The 13,576-nt window shown below is 41.7% G+C and overlaps 1 protein-coding gene across 4 annotated transcripts in view; it reads right to left on the bottom strand.

The window, feature by feature from the left end:
• The window catches only part of Dnajc5b (DnaJ heat shock protein family (Hsp40) member C5 beta), a 92,551-nt gene that overhangs the window by 61,899 nt on the left and 17,076 nt on the right, over positions 1-13,576 (bottom strand). For 2 of the 4 annotated variants that reach the window (XM_063282353.1, XM_017591029.3), the window contains exon 2: positions 8,287-8,504. The exons of the other annotated variants lie outside the window; for them this stretch is intronic. The gene's annotated coding sequence lies outside the window, so the exon portion shown is untranslated. The remainder of the gene's footprint in view (positions 1-8,286; positions 8,505-13,576) is intronic. 4 annotated transcript variants of the gene reach the window in all.

Genomic DNA, 13,576 nt, shown 5'->3' with positions numbered 1-13,576 from the left:
TGAGATCTGGAACCTAGATTGTCCTCAACAGATAAATTGATAAAGAAAATGTAGTGCAGAAAAATGGAGATTTCATGGGCAAGGGAATGGCTGGAACTAGAGACCATCCATTTTCACAAAATTGCTGCATGCACAGAGACAGTGATTGCCTGCGTTCAATTGTATGTGCAATCAAGGTTTCAATGTAGGTAGGGGGCCTGTGACGGAAGAGGAATCAGTCTAGAGCAAGGGGAAAGAAACAAGGATTAGGAAGGGAAAAAAAGACCAAATGTTTCAATTTTCTTTCAAATAGAATCTATGTTTAATTATTTACACATACATTTATATGGCATGAAAGTAGATGAGGCACTATTTAGAGGAGGAAAGAAAACAGCGAGAAACATCTGAGGGAAGTAATAGAGAACAAAGTACAAAAAGTGATATGTATGCAAGGAAATGACATAATGAAACTGCCTAATGTCTATACTAAATAAATACTAACTAAAAACTATTATAGAGAATCAGGAAAAATGATAATAATATGTTCATGATAAATGAAAGGTTTCCATCTTTCTTTAACACACACACACACACACACACACACACACACACACACACCAGTGAACCAATGTGAATCAATGAATGTACTAGGGTAAAAAATGATCATTTCAGGACTTTTCAGACAGTCTAAAGAATCCCCAGTGACAATGGTGCCATCTGTGGGAAGTTGAGGAAGCCTTGAGTATGTCATGCTCTGGGTGAATATGTGTGCTGTTGACACGGGTTAGCCATATCAAGGACCCTAGCCTCAAACCCATAGGAATGCCAAAACTTTTCAGCTCCTGGTGAAGCTCAGGAAGATGGAAAAGCCTTCCTTTTGGTCTGTGTATGAATGTCAATAGTGTGTGAAGAAAATGTTCACTGAGCTTCCTCCTCCTGGACATTTACAGCCTGAAGATTGATCCCCACAAAGATGTTCCTGCAAAGATTAACCTACCTCCTTGTTCAGCTATAGTCAATAAATCCTGCTTCCTTGTTTAGCTGCACTCAGTAATGCTGCCTCTCTGTTCAGCTGTATATAGTAAACATACTAAGCTTCTGGGGTGCTGTGGTTTCTCCATCCCAGAGTGCAGCACACTGGATCCTAGCTTTTCTGAGTATCTGGATCTGTCTGTCTGTCAGTCCAAGTTACTGAAGCAATGCAAGACTAAGACAGGCATCAAAGAGCAACATTACATATGGCAGTGGCAGGCAGGCACAGTTGGAGCACAACTCCTTGCTCTCCTCCAACAGGGTTTATGCCTGGACCACCTCGGATAAAGGCGAAGGCTACAGATTGTTATCTGGTTAGTCGCAGTGATCTTACACTTTAAGCTGGTGGTCCTAAGGAATTCAATAAAAACAACAACAACTTAAGTTCAAATATTTTTGTGGACTTTCACCTTCTTTAGAGAGGAAACGTGACATGATTCTGCAAAACTCATAGTGCCCGGAAGACTCTAAGCTCAAAAGCAGCCTACTCAAGAATACGGGTCAAGGGCTTGTCATGTAACCTGATACATTTCCTTCTCCCTTGAAAGTGGGGTTCCTGGATACCAAAAGGGGCATAATTTACAGAGAAATACACAAGAAAAGTTGAAAACATTCTGACGGTCCACCACAATATACCGCATGGTACCTATAGGATATAATGAGTTTCCCAGTAGAATTTGGGTGTTCTTACCACAAAAAGAATAAATAAACATGTAACAACCCATGTTAATGACCTTGCTTTAGACACTCTACAATGTATGCATAATTCAAAACATCGCGTTGCAGAGCACTTTGCCAAGTAAGGTAATTGGTTAATGGCTAAACATAGTCATCCAGATCCTAGAATCTAGAAAAAGGTCAACTGGGCCTATTATCATTACAGTTTAGGTCATTTGGGAAAAAAAATCTTTATAACTAGCAATCTTCCTAATAGCAATTAGATTCTCTTTTTCTGAGGCATTTATATGTCTCCATGGTAACAAAGCTTTCTCTGAAGACCTGCTTCAGTCTCAAGTTTCACCTGATAAGATGAAAAGTTGCTACCTGGCTCAAGACAGACAAATTAGCATTCACCCCTAGATTATTTTATACAGGATGATGATTCTGTGTGGGCTATAAAGTGGACAGATTGAATATTGTTGGCTGAAATGGTCTGAACTTAAGAGCAGAGCTGTGCCCTCAGGAGGTGGGCAGGGTCACAGTGGCGCCCACTCTTCCGGCTCTAGATTTTCCCAGGTCTATTTGTAACTCTTACCCCCAATACTGGGCCACTCGACCTTGTCCTAGCTTGAACCAATAAATACCAATAAACACATTACACACTCTCCCACCCCTCTGAGCATGTTTTAGCTGGGGTTGGTCACTGTCAACTAAGGCTCCTGTTGTTTTTCTTTTCTTTTCTTTTTTTCTTTTTAGCTCTTTTGTTTTTGTTTTGTTTGTTTGTTTTTTGTTTTTGTTTTGTTTTTGTTTTTGTTTTTTGTTTTTCTGTCGTTTTATTACTGTGAAGAGACATCATAACCATGACCATTCTTATAACGGGAAAAATTTAATTGGAGCTGGTTCACAGTTTAGAGGTTTAGTTCATTGTAGTCATAATAGGAAGCATGGTGTCATGCAAGCAAACATGATAATGGAGAAGTAGCTGTGGGTCTGCAACTGGATCAGCAGACCTCAGGAAGAGAGAGAGCCATTGGGTCTGGCTTGTTTAGGCTTCTGAAACTCCAAAACCCCAAAGGCCACCCCACAGTGACACCCTTTCTCCAACAAGGCCGCACCTACTCCAACAAGACAGCACCTCCTAATAGTGCTACTTTCTATGAGCCTATGGAGGTCATTTTCATTCAAACCATCACACTCGAAAGTACCTTACACTCTCAAACACCTAAGGTGATTCCTCTCCTCCCAACCAGGTTAATACATTGTGGACTTTTCTTAAATATCTGTTCTTTCTTGTTACATTTGTATATGTATATACACATACATTTCTAAATACATAAATAGAATCTGCTCAGTCTGTATAATGTTATTTGTATCTATTTTCGCTAGTTTTTTTTTAATATATCCTAGCACCAACCACCAAGGGAATGGTGCTGCCTACAGTGAGCAGACCTTCCTGCATCAATTAACAATCAAGAAAACCACCCCCAGGCATGCCCGCAGGCCAATCTGATTTAGGCAATTCCTCAGTTGAGGTTTCCTTCTCAAATGACTTTAGGATGAGTCAAGTCAACAATTAAAGTGAATTAGAACATCACAGGTCCCATAAGTGAATGGATAGTGCTAGAATGCTTAAAACAAAACAAATCCACTCTCACTGAACAGGTTAGGCTGGTCTTGAACTAGCAACTCTCTTACTAAGCCTCCTAAGGGCTAGGATTACAAACATGCATCACCAGGCTTGGCTTCTAATGGATGACTTATCAAGGCTTAGAGTTGCTTATTTCTGAGTACTGTCTCCTTCATCAGTTGTGAGTGCTTCCTGCTTGGGTACTTCTGTCACTGATCCAAAGGAGGCACGGGGAAAGGATTAAAGGTTGCTGACAGTAATCTGCTAAATAGTTTATGGTAGTACCCATAAAAGACAACTCAATTAGTTATTCAAGCCTGAAACGTGAGCAAAGTGTCTACAGACATTGCTGGCAAATTTCAAACATGAAGGGAAAAAGCCAATAATAAAACCGGAATTTTGGATTAGAGAAGTACCAGGAAGATTCTAGAGAAGTGATTCTGCCTGGGAGATGTTCTGTCTGGGCCTGAGCAGTACAACCAAAACACAGGCCCTTTATGAAGAGTGACTTGATGACCCAAGAAAAGCATTGGTAGGAATTTTCAGGACACCATCACAGTGAAGGTGAAGCCTGAGCTCTGACAATCTGCCCTCTTTCTATACGACTTAGACGAACTTAAGAGTCTTCGATCACTCTCTGTCCTGTTGATTGAGGGAGGTTTCAGTGAAACTCAGAGCTCATCCACATAGCTAGTCTCCATAAGCACCTTGCTCAGGACAGCCATCTCCATCCACCTTCTGAGTGCTGGATTTACAGGCTGGCGGCCATACCCACCCGGATTAGATGGCTTCTGCAGATCCACCTCAGGCCTCATGCTTGTGCACAAGTGCTTTAACTGCTGAACCATCTCCCCACCTAAAGACACTCCTGATTATCTGTTGAAGGGGACTTCTGGGTTTGAAGGCTAAAATATAAGGGAAGGGCTACTTCCAAATGGGACCTAGCCCAGAGAGGATGGAGTCTAGAACAAACAATGGTCACTAATCCCCTACCTAACCTGAGGAAGTATTTCTGAGCTCCTATACAGAGAGAAGCTAGAAATCAAAGAGAGGTGTCCCCAGATGCTTGTTAAAGATTGAAAGAGGACAAAGGTCCTGAACCTAGAAACCGCCTTACTGGAAGAAGCCTCCAGCAGACATAGACTGGAGTTTTTCTCCAGGGCAAGCAGAGGTAGGGGATTGGCAGAGAAGTTACACAACACCAATAAGGCTGTTGAAGTGTGTGGCATGATGGGGACAGAGAACAGGGAATCCGCATTTGCAGACTATCGTCTGTGTGTCAGGACGTCTCTGCTCGTGTCATGTCACTTGATCCTGTGGTATCAGCACTGAAGAATGTCCAAGAGGGAGACTTCAGGAATTCAAACTGGGAGGTCAAGGCTTGATGGATGTGGGAAGAACTGCCTTGTACTTAAGTTATCTTAAATAGATAGATGTCTCCTGGGCTTTTAAGACCAGATGGAAACCCACAGATAACTGAATAATAAAACTGACGGAACCGGTTCCCTTTGCATTGTTTGTAAGAGTAATAAGTTGTTGTTTTAGTTTTACGTTTTATTGCTTTAAAATACCCAGACAAAAGCAACCTAATGGAGAAAGGATTTGTTTTGTCTTACAGTTTTTAGGGATACAGTCTCTTGTGGCAAGGAAGGCAACAGGCAGGGAAAGTTGGCAGGAGCAGGAAACTGATTGGTTTCACTATGGTCATACTCAGAAAGTAGAAAGTGAACAGGAAGCAGGACCAGTCTACAAACCCTCAAGGTGCCACAACCTTCCCTAACAGCACTGCCAGCTGGGGACCAAGTGTTAATGTGACTAATGGTTAATGTGGGGACATTTCTCATTCAAACCACAACAGACAAGGACATGTACAGAAAGGCAGATACAGAGGTGAAGGCTTGCTGTACCATCCACATATTACCAAGTGGAAGATCCAAGAAATCCCAGTCTCATTGGCCACAGGATGGTCTGAGAAAGAGCCAAGGAATCCCAGTCTCATTGGCCACAGGATGGTCTGAGGCTCTGAAACATTTGGCTCCTCTCCCTTCTTGCTACTTACACACCTTCTGATTCTGGTGTGGGTCTTCTTGGAGGAACAGAATCCACAGTAAACACATTAGCATCCCAGTGAGAAATTGACATTCTCTGAAGTCTGCCCATAAGGAGGGCATAGATTGGTTATGCCAATGTAAGTTACCTGATTCACAGGATAACTATCTCCCTCTTTAAAATAATAAACACCGAGAGTTCATGCATCACCATGGAAAATGGAATTACAGAAAGTATGACCTTCAGCAATATCTGCTCTCTGGACACTATCCAAATTTGAGGGTTAAACTCACAGTGATGAGGATGTGGCAGTCTTTTACTGCTTTAATCATAGTAAGTCAATAATTTGTATATTGTATATCAGTTTACAAAGCCTAGAATGAGTTGTTAGCTCCCAAGTGGTCACAAGTGTGAATCTCCATGTCATTGTCCCAGGGTTTTTTTTTTCTTTTTTTGAGTGAATAAAATTGAGTCCAGTGGAACTAAACTAGTGAACGTTGACTTTGGATCAACCTGGTTCTAAATCCAGTGTTCTTTTGTGTGCTGTGCTGGGTAAGGTGCTTCCCAATTCATAAAAGACTTCCATAGCCAGTATTTAATTCATTCCTCATAAGAACTCTGAATGTGAGGACATCGGCCCATTGCAGCCTTACACTGTGTACCTGACCGGGAACATGAGTGTCCAGCAGCTGTGCCCAGGGTGAGAGGCTCCAGGAGGGGACAGTAGGAACTAAGGGCCAGCATGATAGGTTCACTGCTCAGCGAATACAGTGAGCCTGTTTTTGGACTAAGAGGGAGTTCACAAAGGAAGATAAGAGATATTAAAAAGTAGAAACTCATGAGTCACATAAAATTTTAGGAACTTCTGTCTCAGTCCGTTTGCAAGCCTAGTAAGTAGGAAAGAAGATTCTCTGTATGTCAAAACTCCCTGAGGCATTTCCAAATAGTTCAATGGTTGCTCTCAGGACCCTGGAAGACATCTCTCTCCCATCCCGGAGACCTTTTGGTCTTTGCTAAACTTGCCCCTGCCGGTTATGAAAGCGCGGTCTTCACCTTCCATCCCAAAGCTCCTGGTTCTCAATGCTTCCCTCTGCTGGCCAGTCTGTGACGGGAGGTGAGTGTAACCAGTATCACTTTACCAGGCATACCAGCATCTACATCTGTGAGCAAAGCGTCCTAGCCATTAGCATTCACACATTTTACACACGTTTACTAAGGTTCTGAGAGATGGAAAGTGCTTGCACACTGTTTCAGTATAATTTCCACTAAGGGTAAGGCAGACAAGCCATCCTGGCAATATCTTCAGACACTACTGTAATATCATTTTCTCCTAAGGCTGCTTGCTGCCTCCCAAATTGTCCCTGGTGCGAAACAGAGAGATTGGGCTATTCCTAAGTCTTACAGAGACGTCCTGGAAACATCATCCTGGGATATTTGCCTGTCCCCAGCCCGTGCTTTCCCACAATTCCTCTTCCCAGTAGAAAAACAAAGACAGGTTTCACTGTTCAGTTTCCTACATGGAAACCTATATCCAGGTAGGCATGGTGATCCTTCAGTTTATGAGGTTTCTCAAATCACCATTTTCTGTAGAAATTTGTGTTATACTTTATTCTTGCTAAGTTAAATCCAACAGTGAGCTATTGCCTGATCGTATCAGTTGATCTGTATTCACAATGGAATGTGTGGAGTTTGCTGCATTTTATGCCTTCTTTGCCAAATGTCCTAAATATTTCTCTTTAGGCATATAATGTCTCTCAATTAAGGTTTTAATTACTTAAAAATGCCCTGAGGCATTTGCACTCTATTGAGCATAATGAAAACTTGGCCAATGTGGTTGTTAGTTGGCCAATGCTCTGAGAGGTGCAGGCAAACTGCAAACTCTCCATGCATAAGCAGGCACGACATCTCTTGCTGGGCTCAAATCCAGACCGATCATATATTATTTATTCAGGTGTCATTCTGTCTCACAGTAATACAGAGAAACCCTTGTAGAAAATGAAGAAATACAAACTAGAGAGCAGTGACCAAGACTGCCTCTAAGACCTCTTCCTAAACGGCCTTAAGTAAATAATGGGCCCATAACAGTATTTAATCCTGCATGTAAATTTAATCTTCATAAAGTATTTTTCAATACTTCTAAATTATAATTATAATATTCCTATGCAAAATTCACATCCTTACAGTTTACTCATAATCCTTCATCTCTAAGCCATCCAATGCGGGGAAATGTTGCCTTGCGAAGTCATGTAGTTGACATTTATTTGGTCATGCACTACATAATACTTAACCTTCTGAACTGAAAATTACTTTCTGGCTACATTATAATTCTACTAGCATCATGTCATCTTAACGCAGTGACTACTGTCAGCAAACTGCATGCTGCTCACCTGCTTCTGGACCATAGTTAGAAATGAAAGAAGGTTCAACTATACTGGAAATGGGCAATGCATCACAATGAAACTAATATTCTAAATGCTCTAATTCCGGGAATCTAAGAGTATTCTTCCACATCAAAATAAGATTTTTCTTCTTAAAGCAGAAGCTTCAACTATCACTAGTACGTGAATTATGAAAAATAAAAAAAACAATCAAACTATGCCTTTATGCCTTCACAGCAGGGTTCTTTCATAACTAGAAGGAGTTAGTGTGGGCTGGGAGATTAGCTGGTACAACACAGAGAACACCCTACAGTGGTTTTCACGGGGGAAACGAGCAGGTCCTGTCATTTGTTGTGACTTCTATTTCTTCGTTGGAATTCAATTTGGTGGAGCAAAACTCCCACAAACTAAATAATACACCATGTTTGAAAAATAACCACTGTCCCTAGCATAACCATCGATTTGCTATTTGGACATAAATGCTTCTTAAACGCATTCGTATTTATAGACAGCAACCTGAAGATGTAGCAATTCTGCCACATTTCCAGTATCCCACAGTACCTGTTCCTATGACTCCAATTCTGCTGTTTTCACCAAACCTGGAAACTGATGTGCAGAGAGACAGAAGACGGAGGCAGCGAGGAACAGAGCTCTACTCCATACCCGTCCTACTGTGGCAAGGCTAAAGGCCCCTCTTTTCCATCCTTCCTGCTGGGTTGCACAGGTCAGTGGAGTCGGGTTACTTTTCATTTGTTACTTTATCAGTCAATTGGTTATCCCTTTGGAAAACACAACAAAGGCCGAATAAAACATACATGACCATACAGTCTGCTATTACAGAGCATCATGACACCGAAACTATGCAGTATCCACTCTTCATTAGCTGGTGCTTGGCTCAGCGGACTCGACTGTAGAATAACCCTGTGCTTCTAGCAGGATTTCTCCGCTCGCCTTACCTGCTGAGTGACTGCTCTCAGAGTTCATTGTCTTTTTGGTCTAAGGTTGAGTTAAAATTACTGGGAAATGATAAAGGGGCATTTTAATGGTTTACTGTATTGATACAACTCTCCATAGCGTCACATAAACCTTTTGTCAACAGGCACCCAATTCGCCCAGTTAACAATCGTTTAGTCTCTAGTCTAAGCAGTTCCAAACGCTCACACAAAAAAGTTACATGAAAAACAAAAACAAAAACAAAACAAAATAAAATAAAATAAAAAAGTCAGCATACTGATGACAGTCTCAGGTAGCCTATGCTGTTCCTGATTGGCTCCTGAGGCTTAAAGATGGAGTCGCCTCCCTAGCCCAAGGAAACCCAAAGCCATTCTGTAAGCTCACTACAGAAGGTGGGTAAGAACACCTTCCGCCTCTAGAGGGCGTTTGTATTTTAGCTACCAAAGAATGAAAATCTTCATCCACATTTCCAGTCAGAGTTTAGAAAGCAACTGTCACACGGAAAAATAGGAGTGCCGGCACAACCCTAAAGAGACGTTAGAGCTAAATATTCAAACTCCAGCATCACTTCAGCCCTCTCAAAGAAATGAAAATAGTTGCTGTGTTAACAAGGTATGGATATCTTTAAAAAAGAATTACAGCATGTGTTCCAAATTCAACTTAGTAACAAACATTTCAGTAAAATTTAGTATTTTTCACACTTACTCTTCTTAAGTCACTAATATGTTAGTGTTGCATAACTCATTAGCTTTAAAAATGTATTGTAAAACTCTTGGAAAAAAGCATTTTTTTTAAAAAGAACAACAACAAAAAATAATAGAACAAAATAGAAACCACAGGTTCTTATAGACCTGTTCTTTCATACTGGTCATAGGACTGAGTGCAGAAAAGTGCTAGTTTAAAAGAAGAAGGAGAAAAAGAGTACAGTGTTTGGGGTTGTGGGTGTCAGTTACAGAAGAGACAGAAGTCAAAAGCCATTCGGGGTAGAACAAAAGTGAGATTGTTGGCAGATGCTCCAAGTTCATCTAACACAGCAAACAGAACAACCAAGCAGATCAGAAAGGGACCACATGGAGCTGCTGCTGCTGGTATGTGTCAAACAGGTGGGTAAGAACGCAGAAAGGCCCTGGGTGCTTACCCTGGGGGAGTAAAAGGGGCACCTGGTGTATACTGGTATACATAAGATGCTGTCTATCACATACCTATACAGAGAGGGTTTCTGAATACACATGGCCAAAGGATCTATCCAGAGCATATGTGACTTTCTGGAAGGAAAGAGTTTCAGATGGTATTAGTAAAAGGAGAACTGATGGACGGCTCAGAAGCAACTGATCTAAAAAGGCTAGACTCTGTGATGTGAGTGGTTCACCCTGAAGAAGCCAAGGTGCAAGTAAAGGGACCTTTCTCGAGACGATGATCGAAATGAGAGCCATGCTGATGGGAGGGATGTGAGATGAGTCATGGTTTGATATGTTTTGAATACTTGTTCCCCAGCTCTTGATGTCGTTGGGAGAATCTGGAAACTTCAGGAGGTAGGGGTAAATGGTGGAAGTAGGCCACTTCAGACAAAAGTCTGAAAATTATACCCAGATGTAGGCTCGGGGTTTCCCACTCACACCCCTGTCACCAGAAATAACCAATCTGAGACTTAGCTCATAACTTATATAACCCATTTATTTTAGTCTATGTGTGCCACATGGCTGGTAACCTCACCTCAGTCTCATACATCCGTCTCCTCTGAGTCCTGATGGTGACCCCTCCCACTCTTGACTCTTTCCCAGAATTCCTATCTCTCTCAATGCTGAGTGTTCCACCTTCTATTTCCTACTCCAGCTATTGGGCAATCAACTTTTTATTGGCAGGTGACGCTTCCACACAGTGCAGAAGAGATTCTCTCTACATTCAATCCCTGGTTCCTACCCTGAACCTGTTCTGCCATGCTGTGAACAGGCTCTGTTATGTTGTTGTAAAAATATAAAAAATAAAAAAAGTACGGTGGTCTTTTACCCCGCTAAGTACAGCACCGCCGTGTCCCAAGATATCTGCTAGATATCTTGGAGGAAACGCATCCCAACTTCGTGGCGGCCCAGTGTCTCTTGCTGCCGCACACTTTCCTACACTCAAACTGTCACATAAAAGAACACACAACACAATAATCTTTGACCCAATTGATAAGATATAATTGCCCACTTAAACGTACAAAACCCGGTACCATCCATCCCTTGAGAACATTAGTAACAACCTGTAAATACACAGAACGAGATCTTTATGTCAGCCTCCATTGTCCTGTCATGGCTTCTCTCCTTCTCTCTCCCTCCCGTCTCTTCTTTTCTCTTTGTTCCAGTCTCCTCCTCTTCCTTCAAACTTTTCTCCCACCCATCCTTCATTTTCATCCAATGACAGGCCTCCTTCTATCTTGTACCTGCCTCACCTGTGACATCATCCCACACTGTCATACTTTCTTGCTGCTATACTCTATGTTGCTGTCCTGCCCTCCCCGTTGATGGACTGAGACCATGAACCAGAATGAACCTTTTCCCAGGTTGCCTCTGCTAGGTATTTTGGTCACTGTAATACAAAATGAACTAATACACTGATCTTTCTCCTTTGTACCATTGAGTCTTCACCCTTCTCTTAGAGGCTCTTCAGAACAATTATTACATCATTCTTAAACATGTGGTTAGGATTATTTGAAGAAATAACTAATATATTAGCACAGAATCTGCCATATCATCCATCAAACAAAGCCCTTCAATATGCAACTAAAACAATTCACACAAATTCATATGTCATATGAATTTCATTCAAATGTCATATCCCACAAGGCTCAAATGGCACTCATGGTAAACATGGTGCAGTGACACACCGCTTTAGTAAACATCTTCATACAAAGGCTTCCTAGCAGCATGAATAAAGGCAATGTTGCTGTTCCTGTTACAATTTCTATTACCTCTAAACATCACTACTGTAGTGTGAATATGAAATGTCCCTCACAGTCCCATATGTTGAACCCTTCATCTCCAGGTGGTTCTGATATTTTGAGAGGTGACCAAGCTAGAAGAAGCAGATCACTGGAGATGTGGCTTGGAAGGTCATGCATAATCCCCAGGCCCTTTCCCTCTCTGTGAGATGAACAGCCTCCTCCTCCACATATTATTACTTCCACAGTGCTCTGCCAAAGTACGTGGAGTCAGAAAAGCATGAATGGAAACCTCCCCACCCCGAAGACCATGAGCCGGAATAAATCTTTCCCTCTAAGTTCTTTTGTCAGGTATTTTGTCACAGAGATGACAAGTCCCACAAACAACAACTGTTTCTATATCATTGTCATCACCATCCTCTTCATCATTGTCACTGTTATCATTATTATTATCATTACAATCATCACCACCATCATATTCAAAACCACCACCATTGGTAGAACTCAGGCCACCATTGTTTTCTCTCTTTCTGTTGCTGTTTTGTTGATTTGGATTTTGGGTTTCATTCGGTTTTGTCTATGATACAGGGGATGGAATCCAGTATCTCAAACATGCCAGGTAAATTCTTTATCATTGGGCTATAAATCCAGCCACATGTCATAACTTGGCAGTTTCATGGGGATCAACAATCTGGTCAGACTCTATGATGTTAAGTGAATTTGGAAAGGAAAATACAGGTCATTTCTTTGATTCTGTGAAATGAAGATGGTGTCAGCCACCACTGTGACAGTTTCTCAACCATAACTGCAGAATGACTCTACAGAATCAAACACTGTGTGCCACAGGAGAGAAGACAGGCTAGTTCCTGGTATGCTTAGTTATTTTTTCATAAATTTTATGGGTTTATAAGTTTTTAAAACGTTTTTTCATGGTAAAGTTATTTACAAAGCTCACCAGCCTGGTTTCAAAGTCTCCCAAAGGCTCATTGTCTCCCACCTGGAGATGTTGAATAATATTTTTATATAATTTTAAAGTTACAAGGGGGATGAGATTTTAATTTGGGCAAACATACAAATATAGGAAGTATAGAACCTTAGGAGGCTAAAGGCAAAAAAGTAGGTCAAAATGCTCAAGAATGGCTGGCAATGATCCTATGCGTGCTCCGGCCTAGGGTCACACGAACTAACCCAAAGCAAGAGCCTGCAGTGTGGTTGGGCTAAAGAGCTCCAAGTGGTTCTAGGGAGCTGCCCAGTTGAGAGCTGCTGCTGACCCCACATCAGAGAGCAGAAGCAGAGAGCTCTTCAGCTAAGTAATGTGGAAAACACTTGCCAGCTGGGTGCCTGCCCTCTGGAAGAATGTTCCACAGCTCCAGTTTCCTAAGGAAACATTTGCTGAAGATAAGGACATCCATGTGATTAAAAACAAAGTCAAACTCGGTTTCACAGAATTCAGCTCAAGCTCCGTAACTAAAAAGTAGTATGCCCATTTTCTTGGATTTACATAAGCTGCTCTCCTTCCATGACTCCTCTGCAAAACACAGAATAGCACATGGGCTCTGTAATACTTCCCATAACTGTTATACCAATATACAGAGTACAGACTTTTATAGCCTATTGCTTTCTGGGGATACTTTAGGCTAATTAAGAAGGTGTGTGGCGTGGTATTTTGTGTGTGTGTGTGTGTGTGTGTGTGTGTGTGTGTGTGTTGCCTCTTGTGTTTCTTATTTTTTATTCCAGTTTGTTTTCTAAAGAAAAAGAGAGAGAGAAGGGCATGGGGTTGGGTGGGTGAGGAAGTTGGAGGAGCTAGGAGGAGCTGGGAGAGGGAACTATGATCAGAATATTTTGTGTAAAAGTTTTTCAAAAGTAACAATAATGTCAGGTGTGGTGGCACACGCTTGAATCCCAGCACTCAGGAAGCAGAGGCAGGAGGACCTCTTATTAGTCTAAGGTCCAGCCTGGTCTAAATTCCAGGGACAA

Source organism: Rattus norvegicus, chromosome 2, assembly GCF_036323735.1.
Source record: "Rattus norvegicus strain BN/NHsdMcwi chromosome 2, GRCr8, whole genome shotgun sequence".
Taxonomy (NCBI): domain Eukaryota; kingdom Metazoa; phylum Chordata; class Mammalia; order Rodentia; family Muridae; genus Rattus; species Rattus norvegicus.
Note: the sequence above shows the minus strand (reverse complement) of the source record. Positions and strands in the feature narration are given on the sequence as shown.